Below are 16,042 nucleotides of genomic sequence, written 5' to 3'. Positions count from 1 at the left end.
TTCTGGAGAAAGCCCTTACCGAAACTCCACGAAACTCCGCGGCTACAGCGCCACCCAGGGCTAGCTAGCGCAGAAACTGCGCATTGGTGCGAGCGGTCTCCGCGAAGCGGGGTAGGCGTCGATGATGAGAGAGCAGCAGCGACTCCACGGAGCGACTCTACATAGAGAGGACGGGGAGCCCTTCCGGTCAGCCCTCCCCCGCCGTCACCCATCCTTTGGGCGGCTTGCTTGTGCATCTCTGAACTGTGTCGCTTGCTCGAACGCTTGCTTTATGGCGGATCGAACGGCTTTGGATTGAGGCAGCAGCTGCGGCAGTGCTGGTGAGTGTCCAAGAGAGACCTTGGAGGAATGCGAGCTTTGTCACACGTGGAGAACGCGCCGGTTTCGCGCTTGTCCGGCTGCACGAGCGGGCAAACAGCAGCCGATGCACGCGCAGGGCAGTCGCCGCCTTCGGTGTGCCTGAGGGTTAGGCTTGCTTCGATGCTAGGAATGCGATCGGCTTTCGGAGCGCCGTCGCTTGAGCTGTTTGCTCGCCGCCGGGTTCGGCTCCACAGTGTATGCCGGTGCCGCTTCTTGTGAACGGGCCTGAGCGAATGACCTCAGTCGCCGAGGAATGCTCCGGCGAAGTTGTTTCGGCAGGCCGCGAGCCGATTGTGGGGGAGGCATCGCGCCGGGCGCTTCGGTAACCCGAAGCCCCGTAGTGCACGCCAGCTGCTCGCCGCAGCTTAGGCCTGCACTGCGACCGCGGCATAAACAGTCGTGGGGGCGGACGGGAGCGCAGGCGTGGGCGCGCCTGTGTGCGGGGCTGGCGGAAGATCTTCGCCATTGCGTCGCCTCCAGTGTGTGCTCTCCGCTGTTGGGGCCGCGCCTCTCTGCTTATCGCGACCGATACCGTGGCCACAACCACTATGCGGGGCATTGCCTCTGCCATCGGTGCATCTTTTTATTGATTTTGTTGTAGCATAGCACGTGCACCCCTTTGCGCACGTAGCGTTCAAGATGTTGGAAAAAAAAGCGATAATCGGACATAAGGTGGTTCCGAAGTCGCCTCGGCTCTCTTTATGACTTGGGATTCAATGCTTGCTGCTTTGACGGTTTCTCAGTTGGGAGTTTTAGCTATGCCAAGAGTGGTGGCTTGCCATTTCACTAAGGTTCAGGAGCCTTCAGTGGAACGACGTTTTATGCAAGTATCGCACGACCACCTTCGATTGCGATTGAGCCCGATCCGAATCGAAATTCTCGACCGCGATTGGCTCCCTCCTGCAGATTAAGCAAGGAAGCCAATCGCGACCGAGAAATTCGATGCGGATCGGGCTCAATCGCGAACAAAAGAGCGCCGTTTGACACCCGTATTATACGAAGCACTAAAGGGGCAGAGGTAATTTCATAAGGATCGTTTGAGCACTCCGTCAGTGAGCGACACTTTGCAGAAGCAGTTAGGTGCATGTTGTGATCAAGGGAGGTTAAAAAAAATATATATATATTCTGGAGTGGCAGCTTCTGCAGATTCTTACCTGCAGAGATGAAGCGAGTACTTTCCCCTACTTCATCATTAAAAGCGTGCTGAACTACGTGTAGAAAAGTGGTAGTTCAACTGGTCTTGCTCTCTTATTATAAATTCTAGGGTGACTGAAAAATTAAAGAAGTTGTTTCTGGCCAGAATTTGCCATTAGCATAGTCTTCATGTCATGATCTACCATACAAGTTGTCGCCACATTCAAGTTTCATCCTAAAACCTGCGACGCAGACAGGCACATCAAGAATAATCAGTGCGGCAAAATTAGCCATGTCAAACCTGCTGGAAGTAGAAAGAAAACGCCTCCGCTTCTCTGCCACATGCTAATATTAATTGATTCCCCTAGTAAGAAGAAGGCGGCATTTGGCTTTACCTTCATATACCGTTTCCACCCAAGATTTTTTTTAAAACCTCCTTGGTTATGACCACAGAAGTGAATAGCCTATGATATGTGTTGGTTTGCAGTGGTGTGTGTGTTTTGATGAGAATTCTTGTTGATCAAGTGGACGCCTTAGCGAACATCAGTCCCTATGACGCCTGCAGGAAGCTGCATATGTGGAGAGCAGCAGTCATGGCTTACATGTAAGCTTTCAACACTTTGCAACTTGTTTCTGGCATCTTCCATACCTTTGCAGAATGAGAGGTCGTAGGCAAACAGCATCTCTCCAGTTTCATCTTGAAGGAGTTGACATTGAGCTATCTGCTGTGAGCCTCCCTGCCCCTTTTGACTGCATGTAGTAAGACATGCTGCCTTATGAAGGCCAAACACAAGCCATGTTTGTCTTGCAGATAACTCAGTCTGAATATTAGCTATTTTTGCTTTATAATTGCAATATGTGGTTGGAGATATTACAGGACTACCCATTCACCTCCAATTTCAATTTCAAGTCACACAGCCAATTTCAATTGTGATCTAGCCCAATCTGGATAGAAATTATTGATGGCGATTAACTTCCTTCCTCAGCGTGTGCAAAGGAGCCGATTGTGACTGAAAAATGCGTTCCCGATCAGGCACGATCGAAATTTAAAGTGCACCGTGTTACACCCGTATAATATCTTGTCACTTATGCTTCTGTGAAAATACTTTGTTTGCTGTCCATTGAACACCATTATGTGTGTATAAAGTGTATTTCACTTCTCTGTTTCCTGTAAGCGTTGTGTAAACTGCACATCGCCATTCTCCTTGTGAAGCAGGGGCATGTGTGGTGCATCTCGTGTTCTTCTGTGTAGAACATTGTACTCATTTGCATTCTACAAAGGTATGGTTTCAATCCTAACCAGCTTCATGAATTCAAGCTACTTCAATGATGTATGCGAGCCCCCTAAATTGCCTGCTGCTAATTTATCTCAACTGGAGATGCCGAGCCAGTACTGAAAGGCTGGAGCATCCTTTGTTTTTCTCATTATGGATGAGTTGCAAAATCCTGCAAGGCGGCTTTCTTGCACTGCCAGAATTCATGCACAGTGGTGGCACAACGCATCCTTGCTGTAAAAGTTATGTGCAATGCATTGCTTGCTGGCACTTGTTTGGCTTCTAGAGATTGCTTACGTACCAAGGCTGGATCCCTTTGTAGTCTTTCCACTGACTCTATCGCGCTTTTTGGACTCTATTATTTCCCTTGAATGGTGTTCTCCTATGCTGCTTCTGGCATGCAGCATAGCAGTTTGTTGAATGGAAACTGCATAAAACAATTGCTATGAGGGCAGACCACGCTATCATTGTGAGTCAAATTTTAGTGTAGGAAAGCTGTCTTGCAGGCATTGCAACTTGTCTATTGCATGCCTTCCTACCTGTTTGAGATTGTTTGGTTCTCAGGCAGCCTGGGGATTTGTTATTTTTATTAAGCATGATTATAATTTGGTACTTCTGTCCATTACAGATACAGATGGTGAGGACACAAAATAAAACTAACTAATTTGGCAATGACCTAATCTCGCTCCCTTATATATACATGTATAGCCATGTATAAATATACATATATGAGACAATATACATATGTAATACAGAATATAGGTGAAATAAAAGAAGCTTTTCAATTGCAGCAGTGACAGTAGCACATAACAGCACCAAAAGGGCAGTAACAGTGCATTCATGCTTTAGCCTAAGTTTGATAAAATGTTGACAAACGACAGGTAGTACACAAACGTAAACAAAACGCAGGTCAGTGTCACATCATCCAAAAGGATAATACAAGAGTAGATGAGATAACCACTCAGTGGAGTGTAGCAGTGATAGTGTATGATGAAACATTCGTGTTGTATAATTACATCTCGCACAATAAATTTGTCACATTTTTCTTTCGATGCATATTCAATGACGGTTATTTGAGCAGTACGTTTTTTATGCTTGTACAGTGTGCTACTTGTCATCTGTTCATAATCTGTTGCACTTACCATTGAAGATGAACATCGACCAACTAGCCCTTCTGCTGTAAAATGAGAAATTTTGTAAGAAGGCTTCCCAACACATCTGTCTTGCCCCATGCAAGGTGACCGAGCTCATGCTGGAAAAATAGGAAGTTGGGTTCACGAAGTGCTAAGCCTTGATTGCGGTCCCTTGAGCTTATGATCGGAGTCCCTTAAGCTATTGCGCCGCTCACATTTGCACGAACTTTGTCGTGCCTTTCATTCAACTGGCTGCCATTTGCTCTAAAGCAGGATCCCACTTGTGACACTACCATACAATACCGTGGAAGCCGCCAGTATCGCACAAGCACCCAGTATTAACACTTCCAAAACTTCAGAATTCTGAAAATTATATGTTAAGCAGCCATCCCCTCTAAAGCGCAAGCATCAACAGAAATATTCACCTCATTGTGGTTGCTGTGAGACGACCGCTAGGGGCGATGACGGGAATATTCGCTTTCTTGTGGTGGAAAGGGAAAGACCAATTTGTCCAAAGTGACCTTAACCTAATTTCCAGTTGGTGTAATAAATGGAAAATGACACTTCACTCGAATAAATGCGAGGTTATCTCTTTAAGCCGCAAGCGTACCAACTTTAACTTCTTGTATCTCATAGATAGCACGGTATTGTCGCAGGCATCATCATGCAAGTATGTAGGTATTCATCTCGTGCAAATTTTTCATGGGCCACGCATGGCAACACCATTTGTGCGAAAGCTTCAAGGACACTGGGGTATCTGTGCCGGAACCTGCGGAATTCCCCTAACAATGTTCGAAAACTGGCCTATCTAACACTTGTGTGGCCACAGCTAGAATATGCAGCATCCATATGGTCCCCATATCAAAACTACTTAATTAGCTTGTTAGAATCCGTACAAAATAGAGCCGCTTGCTTCATTACACATAACTACAGTTCCCTTTCGAGCGTGACACAGATCAAACTTGATATCTCTCTTGAACCATTACATATTCGTCATTCAGTTGCTCTTTTATGCTTATTTCATAAATATTGCCACTGCACCAGGCAATCTGCGTTACCTCTAGAAGCGCCGTCACGCATTTCGAGCCATTTATATAATCAGTACAGCATCAAGAGCATATACGGAAGAACACAAGCCTTCAATGCATCAGCCTTTCCACGTGCCATCGTTATTTGGAATGATCTTCTTGATAATATTGCATCCATATGCAACCATCAATAATTCCAAGATCAGCTGTGCAAATACTTTCAAGTGACATTGTGACGTAAAACCTTCTCGTATAAAATATCGCACTTTTTGGCTGTTGTGTGTTCGTGAACCCCTGCTTCATTTTTTTTGTTGAGTCATGTGTCAGACATTTGTGATCTATTTTTATACTTCAATTATTTTTTGTACTTTGCTCTTATGTTTGTTGCCGCTTTTTAGTACTAGCCCTGTGCAATGCTTTCCCTTTCCCTTTTTTTGAGCTGTATATTTTGCATTTCTTATAATATCCTCATTCGTCCCCCTTACTCAATGGCCTCTGGGCTATGTAAGGTATTTTAAATAAATAAATAAACATAAATGGGAGTGGAGCTAATGTAGAGTGACAATGAACAGTCCTTGAAAGAAAACCCATGTGTCGCAGGGCTTTTGTGAGACAGGTCTCGATAGAGCATGCATGCAGCTGCTGTTCACAGGTCTGTTCATGCAGGTCTGTTCAAGTTGCGCGTGTCAGCGATGAATGCATTGACCTCCTATTCTGCACTGACTTGTTCGCTTAGTTCAGTGACGATGAGTAGGCAGGTGCTAGAGCACCCCATCGGTTACCATTTGAAAATAAGCGTGCTTTCTTCGATTTCGTAGCTACCGTAGCCCTGCCGCAGAAGTTTTTCGTTGCCCACCATTCGAGTTTTTACTGCTTCAACCGGACAAGCACCCATAAATTAACCCAATTTTCAGTGAAAGAGGGGTAGACACTTCCGCGGTTTTTTATGGTATGGTGGCAGCGAGCAGGCCCAGGCTGCTCAAGCCGATTTTGACAGCTGGCAACAGACTGTGTTCTTTATTCTCAAACAATACATATATGCACAGCACCGAGGGTGCCACCTACTACCTTGGGGCAATGATGATAATAGAAACCTTTACACAGATTGCTGCCAAAACTGAAAGGTGTCTTCTGAATGCATAGATGATGCAAGAAATTGGGAGAGAGGTTGGAATGGTGCCACCAGTTTCCATTAGCACTGGGTCTCTTCAGTTTACCATTCAGGACTATTCAGATTCAATTACCGTTCAGATGCCAGCACTCACTGGCGAAAAGCAGTAGCTTGGGCACTCCTGGGCACCTTGTGGCCTCACACCTTAATAAACCAATTTCAGAAGTTTAACTACACTGCCATAAAGCATGCCAGTAGAAAAGTTCCAAATACTGTTCCATCTCTAAAACATGAGTTTAAATCATGTGTATAATAATACCTATTCTTGCTTTTCGCATTGGATTGTAATTTATGCTGACTTTTAGGGCATGGATACAAAACTAGCCATGTAGGCTAAGGCTTCAGGTGATACTGTCAACTATAATGTATGGCACTATGCTGGAATAAAGATTTCATTGTCTTCTAATAGTAGTCCATAGCAGGCTGGAGGACAGCTATGGTAAAATGCATTTTGCGTTTGTGCCATGAAAAACCTGCACAGGCTTCGAGATTGAAAGACAAGGAGGGAAAAATAGAAGATGTCTACAATGGATGTGCGGTTGAGGTGACGCACCCCCGACTTGCCCATCAAGTTCACTGGAAAAAATTCACAATGGCATTGTCCTCAGCATCACCTTTATGCTGCCTTAAGCTCAAGTTCAGTGGGAAAGTGCCGAAGGCTTCTGCCATCTTGGCACTGGTGGGTCAGCTGTGAATGTAGTCTGAATGCGGCAACGTCATTCTATTCCCATTCTAGTCTGAGGCCATTCTAGTATGGGCGGGCACGACACCCCTATGGGCAGAGCGCGAGCCATTTTGACCTACCGGGGACGGCTAATGGCCGATTTGGAATAAAAACAGATTGGAATAGTTTTACGTTATACCGACCGAGGTGCATCTAAAGTGTTGTGTTCCCTGAAGAAAGAAGTGTGATACAGCAGCACCGTACATTGTATTAAAGGGATGCAGATGTGATGAAACTGGGCATATAGTAAATTGGAACACGTTCGTATGTAGGCTCCTTTAAAGGGAGCCGTTCTTATTGAATGACTGGAAATTGTTGAGCCGAAGTTATCAGCCCTGTGCAATTTCTCACAAACTGGTGTCTCAGAGCAACAACCACAGCTATACAGCTGTAGAATCATTCACAAAAGTTCTTGCCTCCATCTTTCTGTCTCTCTCTCGAGGCTTCAACAAGTGTTTTATCCATCATATATTTAAAAAAAATGACTATTCGACAAATTCTAGTAGTAAATTCTCTAATTGAATGGTGGGTACCATTTGAGTCATATTCAAAATTTAGAATATTTGCACATGCCTAATAAAAGCATTATTATAAAATTTTATGCAAGGAATTCACTGCTTCAATAATAGCAGTAAAGTGCACTCGGCAAGCATACCAGTGCCGACAGCAATGCTGGCAACTTTATGCTTACCCATGTTTTTGTGCAGGGTGTGACGTGACTTCCGGTTATTGCTTTTCTTGCTGTAATTGTATGCCCTGATCTGGGCATATTGTGCCCAGTAATATTGCAAGCCTTCCTTTCTACAGACCTTGCACAGATTTTAGACTGGCCATTTTGTGCTCGGATGGAAAGCACGATGGGGCTCAACCATGACACGACAGATGTAGTAAACCTTGCAGTGAACAATAAAGTATAAAACATCGTGGGCCACTCCATGTCAAGTGTAATAGCAATAGCAAGCGTAAATGGGATCAACCATTGCTTGAACTGTTCTACTATGGAACCAGAGTGGTTATCATTACAAACAGTAAACTTAAGACAAACAAAAATCAGTTCAGCTTTATCTGAACTACTTTATCTTGGCTTTACCTTAGCTTTATCTTATCTTTATCTGAACAAGAGTACTTCTTTGAACTCTCAAAAGAGATTGCAAAGCTCCTCTCACCAAAACTTCTCACCTAGCCACATCAGAGACATTGGTTACACACTGGAAGTTGTGAAGTTCCAGTTAGGGAGCACTTCCTCGCAAAAGTTTTTCAGAATGGTTCATTTTAGAGGAGATGGGAGACATCACAATGTCGCATCGCTGGTGCTACCAGGAGGCGAGCTTTACTGCCAACATGAACTCTCTCTTCCTTTGCGTCGCAAGTGTCCACAAGCAACATTCCTTCCTTTCCTTCTCTCATACCAGAGCTGATAGACCGCATCACATATTGCGAGCACCGTCTCTTCTTTTTTGTGTGTTCTCTTTTTTCCTGCGTGGCATAATTCCATTGGTGGTTTTGTAGGTCCTGCATTAGAGTATTCACCGAAGTCATGTGTCATAATCGGTGACATTGCGAACAGTGCAGTTGATGTAGAGGCATTTGTGTGGGTGACCTTAATTCCTCAGCCATAAGTGGGGCTGCCTCAAGAGGAAAGGCGCACAGGTGTTCATTTGAAATTCCAGCTGTCTTCCCGCTGTGTAGCGGTTTCATGCTTTGCAGACGCAATCATCGGTGCATGTTTTAGCACCACGCTTGTCTGCTTGCAATGCCCAAACTTGGCGAGGGACGCTTTCAGCTCCTGTAAAGGAAGGAAGACAGTGGGACGCTGAATGCATCGAAATAAATAAGGAGGAGTAAAAGGAGTTCATGTGTGCGCATGCGACATGAATATAAGGGTGGTTTGTGGTCCCTCTTGTCTTTCTCGTGAGAGGCACTGGTGAGTCTGGCGGGAATAGCGTAGGCAGTACAAATTTTTCAATGTCTTAGAGATGGTTAGGACATGCTGCACATAATCTCCATTTACATTGCAGCCTTTGCATTTAAATTAGGTTTAACTTCAAGTCTCCCAACGAGACAGGTTTCAGTTTAATGTTTGCCCTCAATTTACAGCCCTCTGTCCAATTTATTGGGAAGAAGGAGCTTGATATAGTGAGTTGAAGGGACACTAAAGAACAACACTGTTAGTTTAGTCTGGTGAATTATCTGTTCAAGAATTTATTTGCGCTTATTTGGTAGAAAGAAAATGTAATGGGAAAAAAACAAAAGACAATGTTTTTCATTTATCAGAATTTGCACCTATATAACAATGCTGGTATATTAGTGTGACATTGTGGGTTACAAAGTATTAACGTGGCAGCGTTAAGGGCTCCGTGTTGCAGAAAATCTGGCGCGGACGTTGATTGTCGTTTCAGGAATAATCATTCCGAACCGCACATACCCAACTACGCATACCCAAACCATGCAGGCACCTCTGCATAGTGCAATGAAGTTACTGAACTAATTGAATTTCTCAAAATAAAATGCACCAGAAAAATTATAAAGTACGACTTACACACAACCTACAGACATGATAGTGTGGGATTCTAATTTGAATATACGAGAAGACATAATTCTGTCACAAGGAAACTCAAACACATACCCCTTTTAATGTGATAGCATTTTCAACTGCTGTTTGAGATCTGTCGTAGCAGCAGTGAAGCGTCCGTCCCCCTCCCTCATTTCCTTGCACACCATCAAAAAAAGAAATACAAAGCTGGCCTTTGTGCATAGCATTTACCTCGAGCGCTTCCCAGTAAACATTATGGTTACATAAGCTGCAGTCGCCGAGAAGCGTGAGAAGCACTTGGGAACCTTTAAATGCTATCACGTTCCTCTCTTAAAGGTGAAGCTTAAGCATCCTCAAAATTTGTACTTGCATGTTTAGGTTATTTTTGTTTAGAAAAAATTGTTGAAGCTAACTTGGTTGAGACTTCGATTCCTTTGCAGTGTAATGTCATGCTTGTTTATCGACAGACTATTAATTAATCCCTAGCATATGCTGTCCAAATCTCTGACATTACGAAAAGATAACTTGGGATAATACCTTGCATCTGTTGTATTTGAAGTTGCTGTTATTCACTTTTAATTATGTTGAACATTATAGTGGTGATTATAGCTGCGGTGAATGCAATGAGTTTGTTTGACACTTTTAATATTACAAAAAGATACATATTGTGGGCAAAAGTTCAAGAAACAAAAGCAATAACACACATAATTTATACAGAATTATTTCAGTTTACATCATAAATGTATCTCTCAAGTGCAGCCGTAACTGCTGAAATGGGAGTGAGTACGCATTTGCTAGCCAAATGACTTGTGAGGACCTATTACTTCTCAAATGGCTTTAAGATTTAATGGAACTAAGCATGTCTGTGTGGCACACTGTTAATTACGTTGACCTGTAAGGCATGAAACAGTTAACATAATGTTTGTGCTCATGCGGCACTAACATAAATTTATCAATGCAGCTTAACACTCTTCTTTATTGTTTGTTAAAGGAATAGGCCTTGGAACTATTTCGTTGACCATTGGCATGGCAGTTAAGAGCGATTTCCTTAGTTTACTGGCTGTTTATTGCATTGGCAGCAAAGGAAAGCTCAAGAGAAAGTGTCAAATGGAGCAGCTAGTACTATAACTGAAGTTGTTTGTAGAATCTTGCTTCACTGCTGGAAATATTGTCCTCAAGAAAGCCAGCCACTATTCTTTTGTAGTACTAGGCTGATATTGGCCAAGTTCCAAGTTGTAGTGGCTATGCAGACGTGCATGCTGTATTGGGTTTTCCACTATTCTAGCTCGCTGGCAGTCGTGTATAGCACTCGTTGACTTAAAAAGGGGTTGTAGACTTGTTCGAAAAGCGTGTTGTATTTGTTTATGGCCACTTGAATTGGTGCGTCTTATGAGTTGTGTTCAGTTATCATCATTCATTAACAATGGCAGGAGTAATGGTGGGAGTCAAAACACAGTTGTATAGACCTGGTTTGTATTGCATGTTCGACCAGTGGCCTTACTCAATTCTATGGCTGCTGTGTTTGTTGGCAGGAAATACAGAGAAGCATTTCATTTTTGGGAAGCCTTTCATTTTCACTGCTCTTTTTCTCATTTCTCATTTTCATTTCTTTCATTTCTTTCTTCTACAGAAACCCATTATTGATGCACATATGTGAAGAAAAAACAGTACATTGTGGTGGAAAACTACACAATTGATCAGATGTTCTGACAAGACGGTTTAACAAAAGAAAGAAAACACAGATATACACTTTGTCAGTCAGTGTTGTGAAACGAAAGTAGCTTGAATCAGACGGAAATGTGTAGCTACGATCAACTCTGAAAGTTGCAAACGAAAGTCAGATTTGATAAGCATAAGAAACATAGTTATGTTGCTTGATCTTGGCCAGTTCTTAACTTCAGATGTGTAACAGTATATACCATAAGAAGTTTCCAATCAATTTGCTAGTGGTTATTCTTGCGAAATTTCAAGGACAACAGCTGTTCTGAGAGACAAAAGTCACTCCTGAATGTGAGTGAAGATGTCCATCAAATTATGACCCTGGCATGCATTGCTGTACTTAGCACATATACTACAAGGCGTTTGGCGACCTGGAAAGCAGGGAAAGCCTGGAATTGCCAGGATATTTAGACACAAGAATGTCAAGGAAGCTGTCTGAGAAACTCAAAAAGTGAATACTCTATTCTATTCAAAAATGAAGAAAGAAAGTAGTAGAAAATAAATGTATCAGATTCAACGAGCTGGAATCTATTACAGCAAAGCTTTGTGTGAGCGCATAGAGAGCTGAAACATGAGCACATACATGTATACACGCACACAAACGCAAGCGTGGGTGCACACAAGTTATACCGAGCCTTTTGTTAAGCAGAGTTGCTGACTACTAGAGGATATGGTGAACGCCTTGTATGCATCATGGTTTCAGAGGCAGCATGTGCATATGTACGTAGCACAATTTGAATCCATTCTATCCACACCGCTTACTTCCTCATTACCATGCAGCTGCAGATGCCAGCTTTCTGGTTCTTTTCTTGCTTTCTGCCACATGGCCAGTGCTGCGGATGCGCGCACTTACTTCGCTGTGATTGGTTAGCCTATTCAGCAATGGAACAGCCAGGCCACAGCCACGGTCACGAAACCTGACTAGGCTCGCAAAGAAAAAATTCACTTTTAAGAACCTTTGCAGATGATGATCTGAGCAACTCGTACATCAAATGCAGCGAAGCTGTATTAGGGAGTTCTCATATCCATTAGAAGTATCAGGGTTCCACTTTATCACTGCCAAAAAGCTACCCATGATATTGCAAATGCTTTATTATATTCGGCGCAATTTCATCGCTATGCTGAGCTTTTTAATTGTTTCATGATATCCCAGCTTAGTACTTCGATAGCCTCTGCTACGTTAGACATATGTTCCTGTATGCTGTGTTGGCACTACCGATGCCAGCGTGGGGCTGTGTGTTCCGACGGCTTGCTAGTGCTGCGTTGCAGGATGTTCTTTGCAATAGCTCTTCACTGACATCGGCACCCGGCTGCGTGTTTTTGCATATAGCCACTTCATGACTACAATGCAGGCAGGCTGCATTGCTGGCTGCTTTTTGAGTAGAATTTGAGAATGGCCACATCGTATTGACCTTCATTGCCACCAGCCTTCATCACTGTCCCACGAAGATGATTGTGGTATCCTTTTTGCAGGTTTGGTGCCAAAAATATTTTACCGACCAGATTGCATGTTGCTAAAAATGGACAATAGCTTGCAGGAAATAACCAGTAGGCCAGCTTTGGTCACAGATACGTAGCTTCATTCCTCTTACCCCTTCATCCCCTCTCCCTCCCCCACCTTGCACTGACCTAGAAATGTGTTGGTAGCAGCTCAGCAAACAGTGCCTTGTTCCGTTCTTCCATTGTTTGAACACCCCTACTCCGTAAAAAATAAAATTGTATCCAAGAAAACACAAATGGCATATAATGGGAGTGCAGTGAAAGGATCGAAAGAATTCTATTCCCCGAGTTAAAGTTTAAGGCTTTAGTAATGAAGCACAGCAGTTGGAGATGAATATCAGGTGACCCAACACAAGACAGCACAATATGCCAAGTCTCAGTTGCGGCTTCCACTTAGAAGTTATTCAGCCAAAGCAGCTAAAAGACATGTTTGGTGCAGTTCAGTTTGTGAAGTGAGATGATCACTAGATAACATCTTTGGTAATAACCTCGAGGCGGTATGTTGTCTTTAAAGACTTTACAAAGGGACAGATAACAGCAAGTGTAGCCATGGCATAAAGGCTAGCTTTTTTGGAGACTTCTGGCCTAGAATGTTGGGACTGCCCACTTGGCATGTTAAAATGGTGGTCTGCTATAATTCATTAAAAAGAAAAGCTGCAGCTACATTTTGTAAGTCAGTTTAGCCCTGATATGCATGATAATTAATTGTGCTGGTAATTATGTGTTCAAGTGTTCAAAATTTTAATCTTGCTTTGCATACACAACTTTAAAATTACACGCTGCCTGAAGTGAGGAAAGCTCTTTGTTTCACCACTTACTGCTCTCCTTGTATAGTTGACCTTGTTCTCGTTTTTTTGTGTGTGAGATAAGCCTCGGACTGATTTGAATGAAATCTGTTGCATTGGAAAGAGAAAGCTCAATTCTAGTGACTGTTGGCAGCGGAATTTCGATTTAGGGCTTGGAACTTTGTTAAAAAAATTTTCAAAAATTTAGAAGCTCGAGAAAAATAGAAGCGCGAAGCTTGCGAATTAATAGCTCTCCATCAGGAACACACACCTTGGTTATGTAAAGGGCATCCATTATATCATTCAAAGCGGACAAATTTGATGTGTCAATTTATATCTTGCCTGAATTCATTCCGTTTAATATAAGGGCACAGCAAAAGCTGTATTTACATATTACTAAATTCCTTAAGATTCATGTGTAACACGTTTTGTCTTCTTTAGATGTGCTATTAGATGCAATTCACATAATTGTGATATCATTCTTCATTGCCAAGTTACAGAGTTGTAAACTTGATAGTTCCGTTTTCTGAAAATTGCGATTTTTGACAGTTTTTAATAAAAAATTGATGACCTAAATAAAAAACTCCAAACCAACAGTTACAAGATTTTAAGTTTTTCTTTTAAGTGCAACAGGCCTCGTCAAATTTGGTGCAGAGGTTGCCAAGAAAAATGAATTCTGCTTTTACATGTATTTAGGTAGGAGCATCGGAGCTAAAGCTTGCTCTTGATATCATTACTTTTTCTCCTGCACCATTTTATTCCGTATAAAAATATCTTATTCCATTTGCTATTATGCCCTTTGGGTGACTGTAGACGAACAAATAAAGAAATAAGCAACTAAATACATAAATAGAAGTGGTAGGTATAAGAGAGGCAGGGCATAAAAACATATTTGTTTTAGTTGAATACATAAAAAAACCCCTTAGTGAATGCCTTCGTTTGCCTTGATAGGTGAGCAGCAACAAAAATGCGACTGCAGGTGTTCAGGGAGTGCAGAGAGTGCAGCCCGCACTTTTGTGTTGATAAGTAAATACAGGAGTTCTCACAATTATCTTGTGACATCTGTTTTTTTTAGCTAGTTACTAAATAATATAAGCGTAAAAAGCAATAAAAACACATAATTGATTCTATTACAAAACAATTAAATAAACAGAAAACAAATGTAGCAACGTTATGAGAGGAAGTGTTGCGAAAAATTTCGGGTAAGTCAAAGTCCGCAGATGTCGAAGGTATGCAAGCATGTCTCATTCATGCAGATGCATGAATGAGAAACAATGGGACACAGTGCTATGCACTCAACATTGATTTCATGTGCCATTGTCTTCAAAGGAGCATTTGAGTGCTCATTTCTTTGTCATGCACTTATTTGTGATGGTCGTTGACATAACACCTGTAAAAAAAAGCCAGTGTAAATCAATTGAGGCATTGAGGCATTGATTGAGGCATTGTCTGTATGAGGCATTGAGGCATTGCCCGTATGTAATGTGCTTTGCTGCACTCATGATGTAGTAGAAGGTATATGGCCTCATCATCGCGGCCGCTGGAACACATATCTATACCTGCACAAGGAGGTCTTCACAGTTGATGGCACGGAGTGCTGAAAAAATCTTGAATGCATATTTGAAGGCACTATAAAAAAAAAAAAGAAAGATTGTTTATGTTGATCAATATACCATGGCATAGTAAGGCAAAATTTAATCTATCAATTTGATTGCTGCCATACAGTTACTAAGACACAGTTTACAGATATTAGCCTGCTACACCCAAATAATGCCATTGGTTGCCATGGCTGCTTTTGTGAGGACACCTAGGGTTTGTACAAATGCAGTGTTGTATAACTTGAGTATCAGATTGTATTCATGGTAGTTGAAAATATCAAGAAGTAATGATTTGGCTGTAAGTTTACATAATGAAAATAATTCCCACAGCAAATAGTTCAACAGATCCTGCAAACTTATTAAAGGTGTAGATATTGTAGTTGTCGCCACCTTGCGCTTGAGTTGGCAGCTACGAGGCGGCACTGAGAGCAAGGGGGCTGCACCTTTGAACGTGTACATATTTAACCGGCAGGCAGCAATAAAGGTTCTTGTTGTTTTGGGCAGTAGTCGCTTGTGTCATAATTCAGGGCCCTGAACAGATGTGCTTTGCATTATAAAGGTCATCACCTCAAATTCCTGTAAAAAAAGATATGTCTGTTTTAATGCATCCAGAATGAGCAAATTTTTCGGCAGTCAGATGCTGCCCCATGTTCTGCCTTTGTGACCTTCCTCTCTATTCCATTGTTTCTGCTGTGCTTGAAGCTATGCTGTTGTGCCGATGAAGAGTGATGGTCGCATTGCTCTGGCCACAATTACACTGAGCTTTGGTATTGGCAAGTCCTCTAATTTATCTAGCATGCCACCTCATCTGAGAGACTGTGGCATTGGCACAGTGCTTTTGTTTGCTGCCACCAGATGATGCCACCTCCTCATTACTTCCGTGTTTTAGCCATTCTTCATCATGCTAGAGGCACTCCTTCGTCGTGATATCTGAAGAAATCCAGCCAATAGTAATCAGGTCTTTTGTCATCATAAAGCATAAAGAGAGGTGAGGATTCAAAGGAATAAAAATAAAAAGCATACATTGTTTTGATCGAAATTGTTGCTGTATGCCCTACTGAGCATACTGCTTTAAAATTTGAC

General features: G+C 42.5%; 1 protein-coding gene across 1 annotated transcript in view; it reads left to right on the top strand.

The window, feature by feature from the left end:
- The first annotated feature begins 114 nt into the window (after positions 1 to 114).
- Dg (Dystroglycan) overlaps positions 115 to 16,042 on the top strand; it is a 32,273-nt gene continuing 16,345 nt past the window's right edge. The window contains exon 1 of the mRNA XM_065428492.2: positions 115 to 320. The gene's annotated coding sequence lies outside the window, so the exon portion shown is untranslated. The remainder of the gene's footprint in view (positions 321 to 16,042) is intronic.

The sequence above is a fragment of the Dermacentor albipictus genome, chromosome 5 (assembly GCF_038994185.2).
Source record: "Dermacentor albipictus isolate Rhodes 1998 colony chromosome 5, USDA_Dalb.pri_finalv2, whole genome shotgun sequence".
NCBI classification, from domain to species: domain Eukaryota; kingdom Metazoa; phylum Arthropoda; class Arachnida; order Ixodida; family Ixodidae; genus Dermacentor; species Dermacentor albipictus.
Note: the sequence above shows the minus strand (reverse complement) of the source record. Positions and strands in the feature narration are given on the sequence as shown.